We start from the raw sequence: 26,460 nt of genomic DNA on the forward strand, positions 1-26,460 counted from the left end.
TTCCGCTTTTTCTTCCGGCGACAACAAGGCAGATAATGAACCACTCGGCAGAAATCGCTTTTCTCTTTGCGCTCAGTGTTCATGTATTTCGTGATGACATGAACATCATGACATTTGTAGATGGTAGAAAGTACCGAGATAGACAGCGGAAAAAAGGCAATCGCCAGTGGGGCGTTGACTATCCGTCGGGACAGTGGGACATTAGCCGATTATAGCCGATAGAAACCATGGGACGCACCCACAGAGGCATTTACTGGCTTTTATTTTCTATAACCCCATGGAATCAGCTGTACGTTCCAGCCAACACCGAAGTTTCGTTGACGAAAACCGAGGCGAGTAGGTGGGTGGGTGGCGCCATCGGAGGTGTGCTTCCCTTGGTGACATCGTCAACGCGCAATGCTGTAAAGTGCCATTCATATTGTAACAGACTAGGTCCTATGTTCCTGAGTTATGTTCCACGTGTAGTTTATTCAATGTTAAACAGGTGTTGTGGTTTCCGATGCCATTTGAAGCATCGTTACGTGCGGCTTTCTCTGCCAATGTTTGTCTTTGTTTATATGAGTTCTGCATGTTGATTGGCTGGGAGGCTGGGAAAGGGCGGGCATCAGCGGAGAATGAGGGGTACATAATGTTTTAAGGACTTCCATTAAAAGCTGATAAATCATTGACAACGGCTCGAGTCACATCATTACAATACAGTATAAAACACACGGGCCTCACTAACAATTACATTTTCACATTGTCCTGTGGGCCACAAATTGTCGTCCCGCGAGCCGCGAGAATGAGACCTCTGATGTAGAGGATGTTCTGAATCACAGCTTCTCTCTGTGGTTACTTCATGTCTTTGACATCATGAAGTCTGTCATTGTTTGATGTTTTCTGATGAAATGAGAATGATAGTATAGCATTAGTATGTATTATAGCACAATTTACAACTACTCAAAAATGAACTTGTTTTATTTGCATTATTAGGTTAAGGGATGCTACTCGGACAAAGAGCAATACCAACACATACACTAACACAAAAAGTACAAGTACCTTAAAAATAAATCAAACAACTTGAAGTAGATGTGATAAGTTACTTTAACCCCAGTCTAAATGTAATTAATCCAGCCTCATTCCATTACAGACCAGACTTTATCTTTAAACTATTACCACCATTGTGTACAAGTTAAGTCTATATATAAAGCACATTTAAACACTGCTTAAGCTGATGAAACTAAAATAAAAAAAAACTATCTCACACACGCACAGGCGCACACACACATCACACAAACACTGGCGTGATTTAATTCCAAATTTAACTTAATTCCAAATTAGGTGGCTGGTTTATTCCGTTTTTAATTCAGAATTAAATAATTCTTCTTTTTTGTAAACAGTTAACAAAACTTAAATTCGCTTTAAGTTAATTCCGGTTGTTCTGTACATGTGCGACTTGTGGTGATCACACGCTGAACTTCTCTGCAGTTCACATGTAGATCGGCTCCTTAAAAAACTGCCAGCAGAACATTAAAGTCAATTTAAACGCCATGTAGGCCGCAATCAGGATGTTCTAACATACGATTCACAAATGTTTTCATCTTGGTTACAAACTGAAGCTCGTCAACCTAGAAAGGAAAACGCCATCTCATCTCTCAATCAACATAAACACCAATGTAAATCAATATCAGCAATGACAACAATTCTACATGGAACAAACAAACCCAATGAGACCAGACAATCTTCAGAGCTCCTTCAGAAGTCTACAGCAACTTGTTCATATTGTCGTTCAACAGAACACCACATCAGTAGATGTCCAGAGTATACTGTTCTGACTAAGGATCAGAAGATCAATTGGATAAAGGAAAACAGACGTTGTTGGCGCTGTGCTGGAACTCATCAATCTGCAAAGTGTGATCTAAAGAAATTCTGTGCCACCTGCAAAAGGAGATATCTGCAGATACTCTGTGATGTAAATCAGAGAACCAACAATTTTCCTGTTCCTGCTGTGAAGACACTGTACCTTGACAGACCAGTTGACAGTAATGGTGTCCTCCTTAAAGTCGTCAATGTGATTCTCCGCAATGGTGACCGAACTTTAAAAACATACGCTGTTCTCGATGATGGATCACAACGAACAATTCCGCTTCAATCAGCTGCTCAAAACCTCCACCTGATTGGACAATCAGAAAAATTATCACTAAGAACGGTTCGGCAGGACATTGAAACTCTTCATGGTTCATCTGTCAGTTTTCAGATCTCTCCCTCCGCACACCCAGAGAAGACCTTTACCATCCAACATGCTTTCACTGCAACCCAGCTGGCACTTTCTGACCACACTTATCCTGTACAAACCCTCCAGCAAAAATACAAGCATCTAAAAGACATTCCACGCCCATCCATAGAAAAGGCATCACCACTATTGCTCATTGGCTCAGATCACATTCATCTCATTACTCCTACAGCACCAATCAGGTTAGGCCCTTCAGGATCCCCTGTAGCTGTCAAAACCCTGTTAGGATGGACACTCCAAGGTCCAATCAGAGAAGTTCAGTCACACAATTCCCTAGTGTCTACGCAATGCTTGTTGTTGTCCATCGGACCCCCTGCAAAAGAGTTGCGTTACCATGTTGCAAAACTTTGGAAACTTGACACCCTTCCTGTACACAATGAGAAAGTCGTCATCAGATCGAGGCAAGACAAACAAGCCATGGAGCTTCCTAAAACCGCAACGAAAAGAGTTTTATTTAATGGTGTTCAACACTATGGCACTCCTCTTCTCAGGCAAGCAAACTCACACCTTCTGAATACACCTCAAACGGCAGTAATGTCAAGACTCAGTAACATCAAATCTCGACTATCCAAGGACCTGGACAAAGCAAGCTCATACTGTGAACAAATTTCAAAGCTAGAGGAAGCTGGATATGTGGTGAAGCTGACTCATGACAAAGTTTACAGCACCAGAAGCTTGGTATATTCCTCATCACAATGTTACTCACAATAAAAAAGATCGGATTGTTTTCGACTGTTCATTCACTTTCCAAGGTCAATGCCTCAATAAGTATCTTTTACCTGGACATATCCTGGGACCATCCCTCCTCGGTGTGGTGCTACACTTCAGACAACATGCTGTAGCAATAAGTGGGGACATTAAAGGCATGTTTCCCCAAATCTGCTTCCTGCCCCAAGACAAGCCTCTTCTTCGATTCCTCTGGTGTGATATGAAAGAGGACGTTCCACCAACAGTGTATCAATGGCAAGTTCTTCCTTTCGGTACCACTTGTAGTCGCTGCTGTGCGATTTATGCCCTGCAAACCCATGTAAAAGATGACCAACAATCAGACAAAGATGTGCTTTGTTCAGTAAACAAATGCTTCTATGTTGATAATTGCTCTCAAAGTTTTCTTTCAGCTCGAACACTCCTTGTTAAACTAAGAGCCACTCTTTCAGCAGGAGGCTTCGACCTCCATCAATGGGCAAGCAATGATCCTAATGTCATCAACCACTTACCTAGAGATGCAAGGTCTGAAAGCTGTGAACTTTGGCTGTCTGAAGAAAGGGCTGACCCCCAGGAGCGCACACTTGGACTGCTCTGGAACTGTAAACCTTACCAATTTGGTTACAAATTCAAGTCTGTGGAGACACACCTCATTACCATACATCACATCTATAGAGTCCTTGCACATCTGTATGACCCTTTAGGCTACCTCCTACCTTTCACAACTCGTGCAAAAGCTCTGGTTCAACAACTGTGGAGGACAGAGAGAGATTGGGATGATCCCCTTCTTCACCATGACATTTTTACAGCTTAGAATTCTTGGGAGGAAGAACTACAACACCTATCTCAAATCACCATTCCTCGCTGTTACACTTCTAAGAACATGGATGACCCAGAAACAATTCGAGACATCCACATCTTTTGTGATGCTTCTGAACAAGCCTATGTGTGAGTGGTTGCATATTTTAGATCAGAGGATAGCAAAGGCCAAGTGGAGCTGAGTTTCATACTTGCTCGTTTCCGTGTCTCGCCAAAACGGCAGCTGTCAGTGCCAAGCACTTGGCTATGTATCTTTAGACATTGCAGATGTTGATCCAGTCACCCCCACCTTCTCGTTATGGGACGACATGATGCATCAATCCCTCTGGTATCTTATCCAGATTCTGAACTCCTCAGTCGACGGCGTTGGCGCCATTCACAGATAATGTCTGACCATTTCTGGAAACATTTTATTAAATCCTACCTACCATCACTACAAATATGGCAGAAATGGAAAAGGGACTAACCAAAGTTCAAGTTGAACTGTTGTTATGATCCTTGATCCCCAACTACCAAGAGCTCTTTGGCCTGTAGGAGAAGTGACCCGACTAATCCCAAGTAAAGATGAACTCATCAGGGCAGCTGAAGTTCTAGTGAAAGACAAGACCTACATCAGACCAGTTGCAAAACTAATCCCACTACCTTCCCTTCGTGAGGACCTTCTCTAGTTGATTTTTTTATTTTATTTTATTTCTCACTAGAAATAAGGGGCGATCGTAGCAAAGATCACTAGTTTTTCCTACAGGTTCTCTCTCTCTCTTTTTTACTGCACCTCCCTTCAGTACACTTCCTTGTTTTTTTTTCCTTTTTTCCCCCTTGATTGCATGCGGTTTGCATTCTGTCACTGATTAGTAGGTTGCATTCACCTGATCAGTGCTTATTTAAGATGGCAGTCCCCTGCACTCAGGTTTGGATCTTCACATGGGGTAGCAGTTCAGCAATGGTAAGGTGTCTTCATTAGGGTTTTAGTTATCAAGTACTTCATTTACCATTATTTCCTTTAGAAAGTAACTTTAAGTTGACTTGTTTATTATTCTAATATTATTTTATTTTGTCTTTCAGCACCGAGGTCAATCATTTCATGTATGTTTTTTTCTGTTACCCTCGTTGCCTCCGAAGCTGATCGAATAAACCTCTTGAACTGATATCCAGTCTCATTGTCTGAAAAGGGCATTCTGACCCGATGCCCATGGTGACATTAGAATCCTTCACCACAGTTACAGCTACTATCTTTACCAGGAAGCAACTATTTATTCCTGGTTATTGTTTTACGGAGTTTTACTAGACTTTATTTACTGGTGATTAGTTCCTATCTCCTCCGCTCCGTGGACCAAAGTGTGTTACTGTTGAGTTGTTGCATTAAAACAACAATCAAAGTAAAGGTGAAAACAGTTCTCATGTGTGGTTTTCTGTGTTACAACCGACAATAAAATGTTGGTTGTGTGTTTCTCCCGATAGACGTTATCGACGTGATACGTCATTTTCGCCCCCTGTCCAATCAGAGCCTTCCCAACTCCCAAACCTAAAGTGGAATTAACTAAAGCCAAATAAACCGGTTTTTCATGTAAACCTCAGTTTGGGAATTACTATTACCATGTAAACATGAAGCGCAAGACATTCATTCCGAATTATTTAATGCAGAAAAACTCATTCCAAATTAAAAAAAACATCATGTAACCGTGGCAACTGAGGAGTTTAGAACAGCCGTTGCTATGCTGGGGAAGAACCCCACATCACAGAACATCAAAGGAAGAGCAAGAAGTAGAACTCAAAAAATAGAACAAAAGGCAGAACTAAAAACCCAGAGCTCATAGAGCAGTCACTTCCTCAGGAGAGAAAAAACAGAGTGAAAGCTCAAAGCTGCAGATAGGAGAGAATAGGAAACAGCTGGAACAACCCCTGATTCAAAGAAACACTAATACGTCCCGGAATTAACATCCTTCCCACAAATAAGACACAGCCCCTGAGCTACTCTTAAACGGTAAATCTCATGTTACAACCATCTTTAGGCACAAAGGACAATCTAACAACGAGTGTTTTGCTTAATGATTCTGATTCTTCTCTCCTTTAATATGTCTTTGTTGTGTTTTAATATATGAATCTGTTGTTTTTATATTATTCTGTGTATCTTTTTCTAATTTAGCATATTTTTTTCTGTAATATTGTATAATTTTTCTCCCAGTTTACTTTATTGTTGTCTTTTGTGTACGTTGTTATTTATTTTTGTTTGTTTTTATTTGTTTTATGTAATCCTGTATATTTTTCAGTGGTTTGGTTATCATTTTGTTGTCATTTTAGTGTGTGTATTTTAATAATCTTTTTGTGTGTTTTAAGAGTAATTCTGTGCATTGTTTTGCTATTGTTTTGTGTATTTATGTCATTTTGTATGTTTATGCTAACGGCAGCACAAAATTAGACCAAAGGCTGCTTGTGGCTCCTGTGCCACCAGTGTCCCATGTCTGGACACGTGTGACACTTCAATAGTGACTCAGAAGCAAGGTTGGAGTCAATCATAATTGTAATCACGCAATTGATAATTACAATTATGGCCTAATCATAAATGTAATTTTAGAAATATGTTACTGTCATAATTGTAATTAAAATGTAATTATAATGTAATTGCCATGTTACAGTTCTACACATACAGTATGTAGTTAACAATTAAAATATGTTCCATATCAAGCTTTCTCACATTTTACCATTTAATAAAAATGGCTCAGACACCCACACCAAAAATATTAAAATCTATATTTTCATTGATTAGGAAGTATAAAGATAACCAAGAGATAGGAAAGTAATTAGATGATATATATTTGTTTTTAGTGTATATTAAGGCTAATTTAGGACCCGTTATCATGAGAAATAAAAAAAATAAATAAAAGTTAACCTTTCTCTTGTGTTAGCTTTCTGTTAGCATCTCATATGATAACGGGTCTTGAGTCAGCTGTAAAATACACTTTTAAAATGGTAAAATGTGGGAAAGCTTCATATAAACATTTTAATAATTGTTAACTACATATGTGTAGAACATGGTTCACCAGTTTATTGTTAAATTATAATTGATATATTTTTTTTAGAATTTTAAAGGCAATTGCAATTACAAAGTAAATTATCTAACCTCAACTAGAATTTAATGAGATTACAACAGCAACAAATTTTTTAAAATTAAAATTACAATTATAACTACACCATCTTTGTAATTAATTATCAATTGTATGATTACAATTATAACTGACCCCAACCCTGCTCAGAAGCTGCCAGCTAATAATGGTAATCTAGTTTGTTTTAGTAGTACTTACAATACGTTTCCTTGTGTTTCAGGTTGTTTACCAAAGCAGTGACAGTGTACCAGTCATGAAGAGTGGGAATGAGATTGTCATGGATCAGTCCATGAGGAGAGAAACTGACCCCCAACCGCCTGCTGATGAGTGGTTTGATATCTTCAGAGATGGTCTGCTAAAGAAAAAGGTGCTACAGCCTGGAGGAGGAACAGACAGTTGGCCACAAGTTGGACAGATTGTGAAGATTAGTCTAATAACACGTCTGTTGGATGGGACGTTGGTCGAGGAGCTGCCGGAGTTCTGGTTCACTCTGGGAAACAAAGAAGTGATCCTGGCACTGGATGTGGCGGTGCGACTCATGGGAATGGGAGAGAAGGCGCTCATCCAGACAGATGAAAGATATGCATATGGACTCAGTGGAAATCTTTACCCTGAGATTCCGTCAGGGGCTGATCTGTCACTTGAAGTGAAGCTGCTAGAAGCTATTGATGCTCCAGACTTGAAGCTGCTGTCCCCCACTGAGAAGATTGCTCTGGCCACCTGCAAGAAGGAGCAAGGCAATGTCCTTTATCTGTGCAGAGCCTACGACTTCGCCATCCAAAAGTATGAAGCTGCCATGGAAATAACAGAGTCCATTTCTGAAGATGATATTAGTTCTGAAGAGGAGAACAAGCTGATGGAACTGAAAGTGAAATGTTTGAACAACATGGCTGCTTCTATGATGAAACTAGAACAATATGATGCAGCGCTAACGTGCTACAGCGCAATGCTGATATATCAGCCTGAAAATGTGAAAGCGCTTTTCCACACGGGCAAGGTCCTGGTCTTGCATGATAAATACTCAGAAGCCATTCAAACACTACGGAAGGCCCTGGAGCTGGAGCCACACAACAAAACAGTTCAAGATGAGCTCTCCACGATGATGAAAAAGCACCGTGAGCATGAAGCAGCACAGCAAGCCATGGATGAGAAGATGTTGGAGAACCCGTCCAGCACCCACAAACATCAGGCCAAGTCAGCATGGGGTTTGAGCTGGAAGTGGCTGCTTGGTGCCACTGCAGTAGCCATTGGCGGCATCGCTCTGTCTGTGGCCATCTATGCTAGAAAGTGATTCAAGAACTGTAGTAACGACATGACTTAAACACTGGAGCACATCTGGCAGTGCATTCTGACCATGTGGTCCATGAGGGTGAAAATATTTATCAGTTTATGACCTCCTCACTGTCACTCTGTTCTGTGTGACAAATGATGTCATCATCCTCTACAGTTACAAGATGCATTTTGTTGGGGAACAAAAGGTAATTAATATTCAAAAACATGAATTATTAATTTGAATACTTTTGTTTGCCAGGAGTGCCATCTGAAATCGAGGTTTAATAAAAGTTTAAATGTAAAAAAAAATTATGTTTACAATGTGTACGTTTTTATTTTACAAGCATCTATTCAAATAGGTTACAAGCATAATGATAAATACAGGGTGACTACAGGTTGGAAGAATATAAGAATATACAGTATATTTAAGACTTTTTAATACTACCTTAAAATTTAAGACCAAACTTATGATGGAAATACAGACCAAAGGGAAAATATATTGTTTTACAATTAAAGGAATTGATGTCAGTTAATATAATGTACAATAAGGAAAAATGAAAAAATTCAGTTGTTTAAGAACATTCTCCAAATGTTTTTATTAATGTGGAAAGAAAAGAAAAATATCAACACTGTCCAAAATTATATTTATTGTAACACAATTCTTACAACATTTAATATTAGCGAACAATAACAGTGATCAAAATTGACTGGAACCTGTGAGCAAACCAAACGCCAAAGTGTTTTTATCAGATCCTTCACTGTGTAATGCCTTATGTGGAGCTTTGATCTAAAATTAGGACTTCTAAGAAAATGTAAATAATTTGACTAAAACTGACTTTTGAAGGAAAAAAATTAATTATCAATCAATACAAATAATTCCAGCAAAGAAGCCACTATACCATACCATTTGCTTATATGAATTGTCACTGACCATCCCACATTAGCAGCTTAGTTTCTGTCCTGGCTAATGAAACCTTATATTTCTATTATCTGAAACATAACAATATGAACACATCATTTTCATATGAAATGTTGTGAAAACAGAAATTCTGGGGTGAGGTAAAAGAGGTAGGTGAGAATGTAAGGGAAAAAGAAAATGTCTGACTGGACATCAAGGCATGTGCCTGAGTTCAGTTGATTTGTCTTCCAGCTCCCTCTCAACTAGAGCTGCAACAAATTATTATTTTCATAATCGATTAATTGGTCAATAAATTCATTGATTAATCGGATTAAAAAACACATATTTTCAGCCTCCCATTGTGAATGTAGTGAGAGGTCACCCTAAGGTGGACTTCATTAGCTACACGTGTCCATATATCAGCAGTGAGAGACAGTTTGTGTTAAATGCAATCTTCACATTCTTTAAAGTCTTCATATTTTATCTCCATGTGCTTTGTTAAATGTCAAATATAAAATGTGTCGTTGACGGCAAAATGTGACCTGGATTAAAAGTGAGGATGATTGTAGTGAAACTTCATCTCCACTTGGGGCGACCATGGCTCAGTGGTCGCCCCAAGTGGAGATGAAGCCTCGAAGAAAGCGCTATATAAATCCAAGCCATTATTATTATTATTATTCATCCATGGACACATGCCTCATGTCAGTGACAATCATGTAGAGCAGGGGTCTCAAACTCAAAGTACCTGGGGACCACAGTAGGCAGAGTCTGGGTGAGGCTGGGCCGCATCAGGTATTCCACAAAAAAACTTTGGTAAAAAAAAAAAAATCTTCATAAACGTCATTACTAACAGTTCTTTAAAAGTAGGGTAGGCAATTTTCGAAAGCAAGCATGATTTTGAATGTAGCCTCCCCGACTGCTCTGCCTTTATCCCCCTCCCCTCTTTGCTCTGTCTCACTCACATGCATGTGCACAGCTGCTGCAGAAGAGGAGCTCAGCTCATCGCTTATATTGTGTAATAATTTTGTTGTTTCATTCAGCAGTAAGAAAACACTAAACTTTACCATTATATATGTTAAACCAAAAACTCTGTTTTAACTCTGTCAGCTGTGACGCACTTTCAGTGTGCATGCAAGTAGTCGAGAACAAGCAGGGAGACAGGGAGACGTGATTGGTTAAAAAACACTGTTTGTTTTTTTCCATTGGTTGATGTCATTACAGATTTACAGCTGCTACAGTTGATGGATTTTCTTTGTTCCTTTTCCAGAGCACATAAGATCTTAATTTCTGTCATGACATTTCAAACAAAAACTTAAAAAGTGTATCTTGAGAAAATCCAACATGACATGATGTCAGCTAATTGCTGTTGCTCTCCTAGTAAAGTTTTCTTTTTTTTTTTAGCAATAAAGTTAAAGTCGCGTGTTTAGCCAACCAGACGCACGGAGAACCTAATTTCCGCTTTTTCTTCCGGCGACAACAAGGCAGATAATGAACCACTCGGCAGAAATCGCTTTTCTCTTTGCGCTCAGTGTTCATGTATTTCGTGATGACATGAACATCATGACATTTGTAGATGGTAGAAAGTACCGAGATAGACAGCGGAAAAAAGGCAATCGCCAGTGGGGCGTTGACTATCCGTCGGGACAGTGGGACATTAGCCGATTATAGCCGATAGAAACCATGGGACGCACCCACAGAGGCATTTACTGGCTTTTATTTTCTATAACCCCATGGAATCAGCTGTACGTTCCAGCCAACACCGAAGTTTCGTTGACGAAAACCGAGGCGAGTAGGTGGGTGGGTGGCGCCATCGGAGGTGTGCTTCCCTTGGTGACATCGTCAACGCGCAATGCTGTAAAGTGCCATTCATATTGTAACAGACTAGGTCCTATGTTCCTGAGTTATGTTCCACGTGTAGTTTATTCAATGTTAAACAGGTGTTGTGGTTTCCGATGCCATTTGAAGCATCGTTACGTGCGGCTTTCTCTGCCAATGTTTGTCTTTGTTTATATGAGTTCTGCATGTTGATTGGCTGGGAGGCTGGGGAAGGGCGGGCATCAGCGGAGAATGAGGGGTACATAATGTTTTAAGGACTTCCATTAAAAGCTGATAAATCATTGACAACGGCTCGAGTCACATCATTACAATACAGTATAAAACACACGGGCCTCACTAACAATTACATTTTCACATTGTCCTGTGGGCCACAAATTGTCGTCCCGCGAGCCGCAAGAATGAGACCTCTGATGTAGAGGATGTTCTGAATCACAGCTTCTCTCTGTGGTTACTTCATGTCTTTGACATCATGAAGTCTGTCATTGTTTGATGTTTTCTGATGAAATGAGAATGATAGTATAGCATTAGTATGTATTATAGCACAATTTACAACTACTCAAAAATGAACTTGTTTTATTTGCATTATTAGGTTAAGGGATGCTACTCGGACAAAGAGCAATACCCACACATACACTAACACAAAAAGTACAAGTACCTTAAAAATAAATCAAACAACTTGAAGTAGATGTGATAAGTTACTTTAACCCCAGTCTAAATGTAATTAATCCAGCCTCATTCCATTACAGACCAGACTTTATCTTTAAACTATTACCACCATTGTGTACAAGTTAAGTCTATATATAAAGCACATTTAAACACTGCTTAAGCTGATGAAACTAAAATAAAAAAAAACTATCTCACACACGCACAGGCGCACACACACATCACACAAACACTGGCGTGATTTAATTCCAAATTTAACTTAATTCCAAATTAGGTGGCTGGTTTATTCCGTTTTTAATTCAGAATTAAATAATTCTTCTTTTTTGTAAACAGTTAACAAAACTTAAATTCGCTTTAAGTTAATTCCGGTTGTTCTGTACATGTGCGACTTGTGGTGATCACACGCTGAACTTCTCTGCAGTTCAGATGTAGATCGGCTCCTTAAAAAACTGCCAGCAGAACATTAAAGTCAATTTAAACGCCATGTAGGCCGCAATCAGGATGTCCTAACATACGATTCACAAATGTTTTCATCTTGTTACAAACTGAAGCTCGTCAACCTAGAAAGGAAAACTCCATCTCATCTCTCAATCAACATAAACACCAATGTAAATCAATATCAGCAATGACAACAATTCTACATGGAACAAACAAACCCAATGAGACCAGACAATCTTCAGAGCTCCTTCAGAAGTCTACAGCAACTTGTTCATATTGTCGTTCAACAGAACACCACATCAGTAGATGTCCAGAGTATACTGTTCTGACTAAGGATCAGAAGATCAATTGGATAAAGGAAAACAGACGTTGTTGGCGCTGTGCTGGAACTCATCAATCTGCAAAGTGTGATCTAAAGAAATTCTGTGCCACCTGCAAAAGGAGATATCTGCAGATACTCTGTGATGTAAATCAGAGAACCAACAATTTTCCTGTTCCTGCTGTGAAGACACTGTACCTTGACAGACCAGTTGACAGTAATGGTGTCCTCCTTAAAGTCGTCAATGTGATTCTCCGCAATGGTGACCGAACTTTAAAAACATACGCTGTTCTCGATGATGGATCACAACGAACAATTCCGCTTCAATCAGCTGCTCAAAACCTCCACCTGGTTGGACAATCAGAAAAATTATCACTAAGAACGGTTCGGCAGGACATTGAAACTCTTCATGGTTCATCTGTCAGTTTTCAGATCTCTCCCTCCGCATACCCAGAGAAGACCTTTACCATCCAACATGCTTTCACTGCAACCCAGCTGGCACTTTCTGACCACACTTATCCTGTACAAACCCTCCAGCAAAAATACAAGCATCTAAAAGACATTCCACTCCCATCAATAGAAAAGGCATCACCACTATTGCTCATTGGCTCAGATCACATTCATCTCATTACTCCTACAGCACCAATCAGGTTAGGCCCTTCAGGATCCCCTGTAGCTGTCAAAACCCTGTTAGGATGGACACTCCAAGGTCCAATCAGAGAAGTTCAGTCACACAATTCCCTAGTGTCTACGCAATGCTTGTTGTTGTCCATCGGACCCCCTGCAAAAGAGTTGCGTTACCATGTTGAAAAACTTTGGAAACTTGACACCCTTCCTGTACACAATGAGAAAGTTGTCATCAGATCGAGGCAAGACAAACAAGCCATGGAGCTTCTTAAAACCGCAACGAAAAGAGTTTTATTTAATGGTGTTCAACACTATGGCACTCCTCTTCTCAGGCAAGCAAACTCACACCTTCTGAATACACCTCAAACGGCAGTAATGTCAAGACTCAGTAACATCAAATCTCGACTATCCAAGGACCTGGACAAAGCAAGCTCATACTGTGAACAAATTTCAAAGCTAGAGGAAGCTGGATATGTGGTGAAGCTGACTCATGACAAAGTTTACAGCACCAGAAGCTTGGTATATTCCTCATCACAATGTTACTCACAATAAAAAAGATCGGATTGTTTTCGACTGTTCATTCACTTTCCAAGGTCAATGCCTCAATAAGTATCTTTTACCTGGACCTATCCTGGGACCATCCCTCCTCGGTGTGGTGCTACACTTCAGACAACATGCTGTAGCAATAAGTGGGGACATTAAAGGCATGTTTCCCCAAATCTGCTTCCTGCCCCAAGACAAGCCTCTTCTTCGATTCCTCTGGTGTGATATAAAGAGGACGTTCCACCAACAGTGTATCTGTTGCAACCTAGAATAAATGTTCATTGTTATTATTATTATTATTATTATTTGACTTGCATTGTTATTATTATTATTATTATTATTATTATTTGATTTGCATTTTTTATAGGGGAAATTACACTGAAACGGTTAAAAAAGAAAAGTGAAAATGTTCTTAATTTCCATGTTAATTAAGCTTATATTTTATGTTCGGGCAGAGTTGGGGTGACGTCATCAGCGGGCGCCGGTGGTGTTTTTCCGGCAGTGGTTAGCAGTGTGCAGCTAGTCCGTGTATGTGTTGAAAACTACACAAAAAGTACTTGAACTGGGAAGAATAAAGTTGCCGAATGATGAGACGGAGTCATGTCTGCTTGAGGGTGCAACATATCAATGGCAAGTTCTTCCTTTCGGTACCACTTGTAGTCGCTGCTGTGCGATTTATGCCCTGCAAACCCATGTAAAAGATGACCAACAATCAGACAAAGATGTGCTGTATTCAGTAAACAAATGCTTCTATGTTGATAATTGCTCTCAAAGTTTTCCTTCAGCTTGAACACTCCTTGTTAAACTAAGAGCCACTCTTTCAGCAGGAGGCTTCGACCTCCCTCAATGGGCAAGCAATGATCCTAATGTCATCAACCACTTACCTAGAGATGCAAGGTCTGAAAGCTGTGAACTTTGGCTGTCTGAAGAAAAGGCTGACCCCCAGGAGCGCACACTTGGACTGCTCTGGAACTGTAAACCTTACCAATTTGGTTACAAATTCAAGTCTGTGGAGACACACCTCATTACCATACATCACATCTATAGAGTCCTTGCACATCTGTATGACCCTTTAGGCTACCTCCTACCTTTCACAACTCGCGCAAAAGCTCTGGTTCAACAACTGTGGAGGACAGAGAGAGATTGGGATGATCCCCTTCTTCCACATGACATTTTTACAGCTTAGAATTCTTGGGAGGAAGAACTACAACACCTATCTCAAATCACCATTCCTCGCTGTTACACTTCTAAGAACATGGATGCCCCAGAAACAATTCGAGACATCCACATCTTTTGTGATGCTTCTGAACAAGCCTATGTGTGAGTGGTTGCATATTTTAGATCAGAGGATAGCAAAGGCCAAGTGGAGCTGAGTTTCATACTTGCTTGTTTCCGTGTCTCGCCAAAACGGCAGCTGTCAGTGCCAAGCACTTGGCTATGTATCTTTAGACATTGCAGATGTTGATCCAGTCACCCCCACCTTCTCGTTATGGGACGACATGATGCATCAATCCCTCTGGTATCTTATCCAGATTCTGAACTCCTCAGTCGACGGCGTTGGCACCATACACAGATACTGTCTGACCATTTCTGGAAACATTTTATTAAATCCTACCTACCATCACTACAAATATGGCAGAAATGGAAAAGGGACAAACCAAAGTTCAAGTTGAACTGTTGTTATGATCCTTGATCCCCAACTACCAAGAGCTCTTTGGCCTGTAGGAGAAGTGACCCGACTAATCCCAAGTAAAGATGAACTCATCAGGGCAGCTGAAGTTCTAGTGAAAGACAAGACCTACATCAGACCAGTTGCAAACCTAATCCCACTTCCTTCCCTTCGTGAGGACCTTCTCTAGTTGATTTTTTTATTTTATTTTATTTCTCACTAGAAATAAGGGGCGATCGTAGCAAAGATCACTAGTTTTTCCTACAGGTTCTCTCTCTCTCTTTTTTACTGCACCTCCCTTCAGTACACTTCCTTGTTTTTTTTTCCTTTTTTCCCCCTTGATTGCATGCGGTTTGCATTCTGTCACTGATTAGTAGGTTGCATTCACCTGATCAGTGCTTATTTAAGATGGCAGTCCCCTGCACTCAGGTTTGGATCTTCACATGGGGTAGCAGTTCAGCAATGGTAAGGTGTCTTCATTAGGGTTTTAGTTATCAAGTACTTCATTTACCATTATTTCCTTTAGAAAGTAACTTTAAGTTGACTTGTTTATTATTCTAATATTATTTTATTTTGTCTTTCAGCACCGAGGTCAATCATTTCATGTATGTTTTTTTCTGTTACCCTCGTTGCCTCCGAAGCTGATCGAATAAACCTCTTGAACTGATATCCAGTCTCATTGTCTGAAAAGGGCATTCTGACCCGATGCCCATGGTGACAGCCCCTTTCATTAGAATCCTTTACCACAGTTACAGCTACTATCTTTACCAGGAAGCAACTATTTATTCCTGGTTATTGTTTTACGGAGTTTTACTAGACTTTATTTACTGGTGATTAGTTCCTATCTCCTCCGCTCCGTGGACCAAAGTGTGTTACTGTTGAGTTGTTGCATTAAAACAACAATCAAAGTAAAGGTGAAAACAGTTCTCATGTGTGGTTTTCTGTGTTACAACCGACAATAAAATGTTGGTTGTGTGTTTCTCCCGATAGACGTTATCGACGTGATACGTCATTTTCGCCCCCCGTCCAATCAGAGCCTTCCCAACTCCCAAACCTAAAGTGGAATTAACTAAAGCCAAATAAACCGGTTTTTCATGTAAACCTCAGTTTGGGAATTACTATTACCATGTAAACATGAAGCGCAAGACATTCATTCCGAATTATTTAATGCAGAAAAACTCATTCCAAATTAAAAAAACATCATGTAACCGTGGCAACTGAGGAGTTTAGAACAGCCGTTGCTATGCCGGGGAAGAACCCCACATCACAGAACATCAAAGGAAGAGCAAGAAGTAGAACTCAAAAAATAGAACAAAAGGCAGAACTAAAAACCCAGAGCTCATAGAGCAGTCACTTCCTCAGGAGAGAAAAAACAGAGTGAAAGCTCAAAGCTGCAGATAGGAGAGAATAGGAAACAGCTGGAACAACCCCTGATTCAAAGAAACACTAATACGTCCCGGAATTAACATCCTTCCCACAAATAAGACACAGCCCCTGAGCTACTCTTAAACGGTAAATCTCATGTTACAACCATCTTTTGGCACAAAGGACAATCTAACAACAAGTGTTTTGCTTAATGATTCTGATTCTTCTCTCCTTTAATATGTCTTTGTTGTGTTTTAATATATGAATCTGTTGTTTTTATATTATTCTGTGTATCTTTTTGTAATTTAGCATATTTTTTTCTGTAATATTGTATAATTTTTCTCCCAGTTTACTTTATTGTTGTCTTTTGTGTACGTTGTTATTTATTTTTGTTTATGTTTTTATTTGTTTTATGTAATCCTGTATATTTTTCAGTGGTTTGGTTATCATTTTGTTGTCATTTTTGTGTGTGTATTTTAATAATCTTTTTGTGTGTTTTAAGAGTAATTCTGTGCATTGTTTTGCTATTGTTTTGTGTATTTATGTCATTTTGTATGTTTATGCTAACGGCAGCACAAAATTAGACCAAAGGCTGCTTGTGGCTCCTGTGCCACCAGTGTCCCATGTCTGGACACGTGTGACACTTCAATAGTGACTCAGAAGCAAGGTTGGAGTCAATCATAATTGTAATCACGCAATTGATAATTACAATTATGGCCTAATCATAAATGTAATTTTAGAAATATGTTGCTGTCATAATTGTAATTAAAATGTAATTATAATGTAATTGCCATGTTACAGTTCTACACATACAGTATGTAGTTAATTAAAATATGTTCCATATCAAGCTTTCTCACATTTTACCATTTAATAAAAATGGCTCAGACACCCACACCAAAAATATTAAAATCTATATTTTCATTGATTAGGAAGTCTTAAGATAACCAAGAGATAGGAAAGTAATTAGATGATATATATTTGTTTTTAGTGTATTTTAAGGCTAATTTAGGACCCGTTATCATGAGAAATAAAAAAAATAAATAAAAGTTAACCTTTCTCTTGTGTTAGCTTTCTGTTAGCATCTCATATGATAACGGGTCTTGAGTCAGCTGTAAAATACACTTTTAAAATGGTAAAATGTGGGAAAGCTTCATATAAACATTTTAATAATTGTTAACTACATATGTGTAGAACATGGTTCACCAGTTTATTGTTAAATTACAATTGATATATTTTATTTAGAATTTTAAAGGCAATTGCAATTACAAAGTAAATTATCTAACCTCAACTAGAATTTAATGAGATTACAACAGCAACAAATTTTTTAAATTACAATTATAACTACACCATCTTTGTAATTAATTATCAATTACATGATTACAATTATAACTGACCCCAACCCTGCTCAGAAGCTGCCAGCTAATAATGGTAATCTAGTTTGTTTTAGTAATACTCATAATGTGTTTTCTTGTGTTTCAGGTTGTTTACCAAAGCAGTGACAGTGTACCAGTCATGAAGAGTGGGAATGAGATTGTCATGGATCAGTCCATGAGGAGAGAAACTGACCTCCAACCGCCTGCTGATGAGTGGTTTGATATCTTCAGTAATGGTCTGCTAAAGAAAAAGGTGCTACAGCCTGGAGGAGGAACAGACAGTTGGCCACAAGTTGGACAGATTGTGAAGATTAGTCTAATAACACGTCTGTTGGATGGGACGTTGGTCGAGGAGCTGCCGGAGTTCTGGTTCACTCTGGGAAACAAAGAAGTGATCCTGGCACTGGATGTGGCGGTGCGACTCATGGGAATGGGAGAGAAGGCGCTCATCCAGACAGATGGAATATATGCATATGGACTCAGTGGAAATCTTTACCCTGAGATTCCATCAATGGCTAATCTGTCACTTGAAGTGAAGCTGCTAAAAGCTATTGATGCTCCAGACCTGAAGCTGCTGTCCCCCACTGAGAAGATTGCTCTGGCCACCTGCAGGAAGGAGCAAGGCAATGTCCAGTATCGGCGCGGAGCCTACGACTACGCCATCCAAAAGTATGCTGCTGCCATGGAAATAACACAGTCCATTTCTGAAGATGATATTAGTTCTGAAGAGGAGAACAAGCTGATGGAACTGAAAGTGAAATGTTTGAACAACATGGCTGCTTCTATGATGAAACTAGAACAATATGATGCAGCGCTAACGTGCTACAGCGCAGTGCTGATATATCAGCCTGAAAATGTGAAAGCGCTTTTCCACACGGGCAAGGTCCTGGCCTTGCAGGATAAATACTCAGAGGCCATTCAAACACTACGGAAGGCCCTGGAGCTGGAGCCACACAACAAAACAGTTCAAGATGAGCTCTCCACGATGATGAAAAAGCACCGTGAGCATGAAGCAGCACAGCAAGCCATGGATGAGAAGATGTTGGAGAACCCGTCCAGCACCCACAAACATCAGGCCAAGTCAGCATGGGGTTTGAGCTGGAAGTGGCTGCTTGGTGCCACTGTAGTAGCCATTGGCGGCATCGCTCTGTCTGTGGCCATCTATGCTAGAAAGTGATTCAAGAACTGTAGTAACGACATGACTTAAACACTGGAGCACATCTGGCAGTGCATTCTGACCATGTGGTCCATGAGGGTGAAAATATTTATCAGTTTATGACCTCCTCACTGTCACTCTCTGTTCTCTGTGACAAATGATGTCATCATCCTCTACAGTTACAAGATGCATTTTGTTGGGGAACAAAAGGTAATTAATATTCAAAAACATGAATTATTAATTTGAATACTTTTGTTTGCCAGGAGTGCCATCTGAAATCGAGGTTTAATAAAAGTTTAAATGTAAAAAAAAATTATGTTTACAATGTGTACGTTTTTATTTTACAAGCATCTATTCAAATAGGTTACAAGCATAATGATAAATACAGGGTGACTACAGGTTGGAAGAATATAAGAATATACAGTATATTTAAGACTTTTTAATACTACCTTAAAATTTAAGACCAAACTTATGATGGAAATACAGACCAAAGGGAAAATATATTGTTTTACAATTAAAGGCATTGATGTCAGTTAATATAATGTACAATAAGGAAAAATGAAAAAATTCAGTTGTTTAAGAACATTCTCCAAATGTTTTTATTAATGTGGAAAGAAAAGAAAAATATCAACACTGTCCAAAATTATATTTATTGTAACACAATTCTTAGAAAATTTAATATTAGCGAACAATAACCCAGTGATCAAAATTGACTGGAACCTGTGAGCAAACCAAACGCCAAAGTGTTTTTATCAGATCCTTCACTGTGTAATGCCTTATGTGGAGCTTTGATCTAAAATTAGGACTTCTAAGAAAATGTAAATAATTTGACTAAAACTGACTTTTGAAGGAAAAAATTAATTATCAATCAATACAAATAATTCCAGCAAAGAAGCCACTATACCATACCATTTGCTTATATGAATTGTCACTGACCATCCCACATTAGCAGCTTAGTTTCTGTCCTGGCTAATGAAACTTTATATTTCTATTATCTGAAACATAACAATATGAACACATCATTTTCATATGAAATGTTGTGAAAACAGAAATTCTGGGGTGAGGTAAAAGAGGTAGGTGAGAATGTAAGGGAAAAAGAAAATGTCTGACTGGACATCAAGGCATGTGCCTGAGTTCAGTTGATTTGTCTTCCAGCTCCCTCTCAACTAGAGCTGCAACAAATTATTATTTTCATAATCGATTAATTGGTCAATAAATTCATTGATTAATCGGATTAAAAAACACATATTTTCAGCCTCCCATTGTGAATGTAGTGAGAGGTCACCCTAAGGTGGACTTCATTAGCTACACGTGTCCATATATCAGCAGTGAGAGACAGTTTGCTGTTTGTGTTAAATGCAATCTTCACATTCTTTAAAGTCTTCATATTTTATCTCCATGTGCTTTGTTAAATGTCAAATATAAAATGTGTCGTTGACGGCAAAATGTGACCTGGATTAAAAGTGAGGATGATTGTAGTGAAACTTCATCTCCACTTGGGGCGACCATGGCTCAGTGGTCGCCCCAAGTGGAGATGAAGCCTCGAAGAAAGCGCGATATAAATCCAAGCCATTATTATTATTATTATTATTCATCCATGGACACATGCCTCATGTCAGTGACAATCATGTAGAGCAGGGGTCTCAAACTCAAAGTACCTGGGGACCACAATAGGCAGAGTCTGGGTGAGGCTGGGCCGCATCAGGTATTCCACAAAAAAACTTTGGTAAAAAAAAAAATCTTCATAAACGTCATTACTAACAGTTCTTTAAAAGTAGGGTAGGCAATTTTCGAAAGCAAGCATGATTTTGAATGTAGCCTCCCCGACTGCTCTGCCTTTATCCCCCTCCCCTCTTTGCTCTGTCTCACTCACATGCATGTGCACAGCTGCTGCAGAAGAGGAGCTCAGCTCATCGCTTATATTGTGTAATAATTTTGTTGTTTCATTCAGCAGTAAGAAAACACTAAACTTTACCATTATATATGTTAAACCAAAAACTCTGTTTTAACTCTGTCAGCTGTGACGCACTTTCAGTGTGCATGCAAGTAGTCGAGAACAAGCAGGGAGACAGGGAGACGTGATTGGTTAAAAAACACTGTTTGTTTTTTTCCATTGGTTGATGTTATTACAGATTTACAGCTGCTACAGTTGATGGATTTTCTTTGTTCCTTTTCCAGAGCACATAAGATCTTAATTTCTGTCATGACATTTCAAACAAAAACTTAAAAAGTGTATCTTGAGAAAATCCAACATGACATGATGTCAGCTAATTGCTGTTGCTCTCCTAGTAAAGTTTTCTTTTTTTTTTTTAGCAATAAAGTTAAAGTCGCGTGTTTAGCCAACCAGACGCACGGAGAACCTAATTTCCGCTTTTTCTTCCGGCGACAACAAGGCAGATAATGAACCACTCGGCAGAAATCGCTTTTCTTTTTGCGCTCAGTGTTCATGTATTTCGTGATGACATGAACATCATGACATTTGTAGATGGTAGAAAGTACCGAGATAGACAGCGGAAAAAAGGCAATCGCCAGTGGGGCGTTGACTATCCGTCGGGACAGTGGGACATTAGCCGATTATAGCCGATAGAAACCATGGGACGCACCCACAGAGGCATTTACTGGCTTTTATTTTCTATAACCCCATGGAATCAGCTGTACGTTCCAGCCAACACCGAAGTTTCGTTGACGAAAACCGAGGCGAGTAGGTGGGTGGGTGGCGGCATCGGAGGTGTGCTTCCCTTGGTGACATCGTCAACGCGCAATGCTGTAAAGTGCCATTCATATTGTAACAGACTAGGTCCTATGTTCCTGAGTTATGTTCCACGTGTAGTTTATTCAATGTTTAACAGGTGTTGTGGTTTCCGATGCCATTTGAAGCATCGTTACGTGCGGCTTTCTCTGCCAATGTTTGTCTTTGTTTATATGAGTTCTGCATGTTGATTGGCTGGGAGGCTGGGGAAGGGCGGGCATCAGCGGAGAATGAGGGGTACATAATGTTTTAAGGACTTCCATTAAAAGCTGATAAATCATTGACAACGGCTCGAGTCACATCATTACAATACAGTATAAAACACACGGGCCTCACTAACAATTACATTTTCACATTGTCCTGTGGGCCACAAATTGTCGTCCCGCGAGCCGCGAGAATGAGACCTCTGATGTAGAGGATGTTCTGAATCACAGCTTCTCTCTGTGGTTACTTCATGTCTTTGACATCATGAAGTCTGTCATTGTTTGATGTTTTCTGATGAAATGAGAATGATAGTATAGCATTAGTATGTATTATAGCACAATTTACAACTACTCAAAAATGAACTTGTTTTATTTGCATTATTAGGTTAAGGGATGCTACTCGGACAAAGAGCAATACCCACACATACACTAACACAAAAAGTACAAGTACCTTAAAAATAAATCAAACAACTTGAAGTAGATGTGATAAGTTACTTTAACCCCAGTCTAAATGTAATTAATCCAGCCTCATTCCATTACAGACCAGACTTTATCTTTAAACTATTACCACCATTGTGTACAAGTTAAGTCTATATATAAAGCACATTTAAACACTGCTTAAGCTGATGAAACTAAAATAAAAAAAAAAAACTATCTCACACACGCAAAGGGGCACACACACATCACACAAACACTGGCGTGATTTAATTCCAAATTTAACTTAATTCCAAATTAGGTGGCTGGTTTATTCCGTTTTTAATTCAGAATTAAATAATTCTTCTTTTTTGTAAACAGTTAACAAAACTTAAATTCGCTTTAAGTTAATTCCGGTTGTTCTGTACATGTGCGACTTGTGGTGATCACACGCTGAACTTCTCTGCAGTTCAGATGTAGATCGGCTCCTTAAAAAACTGCCAGCAGAACATTAAAGTCAATTTAAACGCCATGTAGGCCGCAATCAGGATGTCCTAACATACGATTCACAAATGTTTTCATCTTGGTTACAAACTGAAGCTCGTCAACCTAGAAAGGAAAACTCCATCTCATCTCTCAATCAACATAAACACCAATGTAAATCAATATCAGCAATGACAACAATTCTACATGGAACAAACAAACCCAATGAGACCAGACAATCTTCAGAGCTCCTTCAGAAGTCTACAGCAACTTGTTCATATTGTCGTTCAACAGAACACCACATCAGTAGATGTCCAGAGTATACTGTTCTGACTAAGGATCAGAAGATCAATTGGATAAAGGAAAACAGACGTTGTTGGCGCTGTGCTGGAACTCATCAATCTGCAAAGTGTGATCTAAAGAAATTCTGTGCCACCTGCAAAAGGAGATATCTGCAGATACTCTGTGATGTAAATCAGAGAACCAACAATTTTCCTGTTCCTGCTGTGAAGACACTGTACCTTGACAGACCAGTTGACAGTAATGGTGTCCTCCTTAAAGTCGTCAATGTGATTCTCCGCAATGGTGACCGAACTTTAAAAACATACGCTGTTCTCGATGATGGATCACAACGAACAATTCTGCTTCAATCAGCTGCTCAAAACCTCCACCTGGTTGGACAATCAGAAAAATTATCACTAAGAACGGTTCGGCAGGACATTGAAACTCTTCATGGTTCATCTGTCAGTTTTCAGATCTCTCCCTCCGCACACCCAGAGAAGACCTTTACCATCCAACATGCTTTCACTGCAACCCAGCTGGCACTTTCTGACCACACTTATCCTGTACAAACCCTCCAGCAAAAATACAAGCATCTAAAAGACATTCCACTCCCATCCATAGAAAAGGCATCACCACTATTGCTCATTGGCTCAGATCACATTCATCTCATTACTCCTACAGCACAATCAGGTTAGGCCCTTCAGGATCCCCTGTAGCTGTCAAAACCCTGTTAGGATGGACACTCCAAGGTCCAATCAGAGAAGTTCAGTCACACAATTCCCTAGTGTCTACGCAATGCTTGTTGTTGTCCATCGGACCCCCTGCAAAAGAGTTGCGTTACCATGTTGAAAAACTTTGGAAACTTGACACCCTTCCTGTACACAATGAGAAAGTTGTCATCAGATCGAGGCAAGACAAACAAGCCATGGAGCTTCTTAAAACCGCAACGAAAAGAGTTTTATTTAATGGTGTTCAACACTATGGCACTCCTCTTCTCAGGCAAGCAAACTCACACCTTCTGAATACACCTCAAACGGCAGTAATGTCAAGACTCAGTAACATCAAATCTCGACTATTCAAGGACCTGGACAAAGCAAGCTCATACTGTGAACAAATTTCAAAGCTAGAGGAAGCTGGATATGTGGTGAAGCTGACTCATGACAAAGTTTACAGCATCAGAAGCTTGGTATATTCCTCATCACAATGTTACTCACAATAAAAAAGATCGGATTGTTTTCGACTGTTCATTCACTTTCCAAGGTCAAAGCCTCAATAAGTATCTTTTACCTGGACCTATCCTGGGACCATCCCTCCTCGGTGTGGTGCTACACTTCAGACAACATGCTGTAGCAATAAGTGGGGACATTAAAGGCATGTTTCCCCAAATCTGCTTCCTGCCCCAAGACAAGCCTCTTCTTCGATTCCTCTGGTGTGATATGAAAGAGGACGTTCCACCAACAGTGTATCAATGGCAAGTTCTTCCTTTCGGTACCACTTGTAGTCGCTGCTGTGCGATTTATGCCCTGCAAACCCATGTAAAAGATGACCAACAATCAGACAAAGATGTGCTGTATTCAGTAAACAAATGCTTCTATGTTGATAATTGCTCTCAAAGTTTTCCTTCAGCTCGAACACTCCTTGTTAAACTAAGAGCCACTCTTTCAGCAGGAGGCTTCGACCTCCATCAATGGGCAAGCAATGATCCTAATGTCATCAACCACTTACCTAGAGATGCAAGGTCTGAAAGCTGTGAACTTTGGCTGTCTGAAGAAAGGGCTGACCCCCAGGAGCGCACACTTGGACTGCTCTGGAACTGTAAACCTTACCAATTTGGTTACAAATTCAAGTCTGTGGAGACACACCTCATTACCATACATCACATCTATAGAGTCCTTGCACATCTGTATGACCCTTTAGGCTACCTCCTACCTTTCACAACTCGCGCAAAAGCTCTGGTTCAACAACTGTGGAGGACAGAGAGAGATTGGGATGATCCCCTTCTTCCACATGACATTTTTACAGCTTAGAATTCTTGGGAGGAAGAACTACAACACCTATCTCAAATCACCATTCCTCGCTGTTACACTTCTAAGAACATGGATGCCCCAGAAACAATTCGAGACATCCACATCTTTTGTGATGCTTCTGAAAAAGCCTATGTGTGAGTGGTTGCATATTTTAGATCAGAGGATAGCAAAGGCCAAGTGGAGCTGAGTTTCATACTTGCTTGTTTCCGTGTCTCGCCAAAACGGCAGCTGTCAGTGCCAAGCACTTGGCTATGTATCTTTAGACATTGCAGATGTTGATCCAGTCACCCCCACCTTCTCGTTATGGGACGACATGATGCATCAATCCCTCTGGTATCTTATCCAGATTCTGAACTCCTCAGTCGACGGCGTTGGCGCCATACACAGATACTGTCTGACCATTTCTGGAAACATTTTATTAAATCCTACCTACCATCACTACAAATATGGCAGAAATGGAAAAGGGACAAACCAAAGTTCAAGTTGAACTGTTGTTATGATCCTTGATCCCCAACTACCAAGAGCTCTTTGGCCTGTAGGAGAAGTGACCCGACTAATCCCAAGTAAAGATGAACTCATCAGGGCAGCTGAAGTTCTAGTGAAAGACAAGACCTACATCAGACCAGTTGCAAAACTAATCCCACTTCCTTCCCTTCGTGAGGACCTTCTCTGTTTATTATTCTAATATTATTTTATTTTGTCTTTCAGCACCGAGGTTAATCATTTCATGTATGTTTTTTTCTGTTACCCTCGTTGCCTCCGAAGCTGATCGAATAAACCTCTTGAACTGATATCCAGTCTCATTGTCTGAAAAGGGCATTCTGACCCGATGCCCATGGTGACAGCCCCTTTCATTAGAATCCTTCACCACAGTTACAGCTACTATCTTTACCAGGAAGCAACTATTTATTCCTGGTTATTGTTTGACGGAGTTTTACTAGACTTTATTTACTGGTGATTAGTTCCTATCTCCTCCGCTCCGTGGACCAAAGTGTGTTACTGTTGAGTTGTTGCATTAAAACAACAATCAAAGTAAAGGTGAAAACAGTTCTCATGTGTGGTTTTCTGTGTTACAACCGACAATAAAATGTTGGTTGTGTGTTTCTCCCGATAGACGTTATCGACGTGATACGTCATTTTCGCCCCCTGTCCAATCAGAGCCTTCCCAACTCCCAAACCTAAAGTGGAATTAACTAAAGCCAAATAAACCGGTTTTTCATGTAAACCTCAGTTTGGGAATTACTAT

At 39.8% G+C, this 26,460-nt stretch overlaps 1 protein-coding gene and 2 pseudogenes across 1 annotated transcript in view; 2 read left to right on the forward strand and 1 right to left on the reverse strand.

Annotated features, from left to right (window-relative positions):
- The window catches only part of dok7b (docking protein 7b), a 131,194-nt gene that overhangs the window by 62,791 nt on the left and 41,943 nt on the right, over positions 1-26,460 (reverse strand). The window lies entirely within an intron of this gene.
- LOC114467683 (peptidyl-prolyl cis-trans isomerase FKBP8 pseudogene) lies at positions 5,603-8,253 on the forward strand (annotated as a pseudogene).
- On the forward strand, positions 16,500-19,229 carry LOC114467694 (peptidyl-prolyl cis-trans isomerase FKBP8 pseudogene; annotated as a pseudogene).

The sequence above is a fragment of the Gouania willdenowi genome, chromosome 1 (genome assembly GCF_900634775.1).
Source record: "Gouania willdenowi chromosome 1, fGouWil2.1, whole genome shotgun sequence".
NCBI classification, from domain to species: domain Eukaryota; kingdom Metazoa; phylum Chordata; class Actinopteri; order Blenniiformes; family Gobiesocidae; genus Gouania; species Gouania willdenowi.